Source organism: Chiloscyllium plagiosum, chromosome 45 (assembly GCF_004010195.1).
Source record: "Chiloscyllium plagiosum isolate BGI_BamShark_2017 chromosome 45, ASM401019v2, whole genome shotgun sequence".
Lineage (NCBI taxonomy): Eukaryota > Metazoa > Chordata > Chondrichthyes > Orectolobiformes > Hemiscylliidae > Chiloscyllium > Chiloscyllium plagiosum.
In genome coordinates, this window is record NC_057754.1 from 11532029 (window position 1) to 11532643 (window position 615).

Genomic DNA, 615 nt, shown 5'->3' on the forward strand with positions numbered 1-615 from the left:
ACACTCCCTCGGACCTTACCATTAAGTGTATAAGTCCTGCTAAGATTTGCTTTCCCAAAATGCAGCACTTTGCATTTATCTGTATTAAACTCCATCTGCCACTTCTCAGCACATTGGCCCATCTGGTCCAGATCCTGTTGTAATCTGAGGTAACTCTCTTCGCTGTCCACTACATCTCCAATTTTGGTGTCATCTGCAAACTTACTAACTGTACCTCTTATGCTCGCATCGAAATCATTTATGTACATGACAAAACGTAGAGGGCCCAGCACCGATCCTTCTGGCACTCCACTGGTCACAGGCCTCCAGTCTGAAAAACAACCTCCACTACCACCCTCTGTCTTCTACCTTTGAGCCAGTTCTGTATCCAAATGGATGGTTCTCCCTGTATTCCATGAGATCTAACCTTGCTAATCAGTCTCCCATGAGGAATTGTTACTTCTCCCATTTGTTACTTCTTCAAAAAACTCAGTCAAGTTTGTGAGACATGATTTCCCATGCACAAAGCCATGTTGACTATCCAGAATCAGTCCTTGCCTTTCCAAATACATGTACATCCGGTCCCTCAGGATTCCCTCCAACAACTTGCCCACCACCGAGGTCTGGCTCACCGGT